Raw genomic sequence first — 275 nt, 5'->3', positions numbered from 1 at the left:
TTTGCAGTCCCACCAGCAGTGTATGAGTGTTCCTACTTCTCCGCATCCATGCCAACATGCCCCAGTCTCTTAAAACCAAGAAAATTTCATCCCAAACATGCTATTATGCCAAACTTCTACCTGCATCTTTCGTCCGTTGACTCACCTGGTACGTTCTGCGGGTCTTCTCTATCCCAAGCGTGGTGCTGGGTGCTGTAGATTCCAAGATGACAGGGTAGGGGTGTTTTCTGTCCTCGTGGGGCTTGTGTTCTGACAGGGGAGGACAATATACATCT

The sequence above is a fragment of the Propithecus coquereli genome, unplaced genomic scaffold (assembly GCF_000956105.1).
Source record: "Propithecus coquereli isolate 6110/MARCELLA unplaced genomic scaffold, Pcoq_1.0 Scaffold5787, whole genome shotgun sequence".
Taxonomy (NCBI): domain Eukaryota; kingdom Metazoa; phylum Chordata; class Mammalia; order Primates; family Indriidae; genus Propithecus; species Propithecus coquereli.
Note: the sequence above shows the minus strand (reverse complement) of the source record.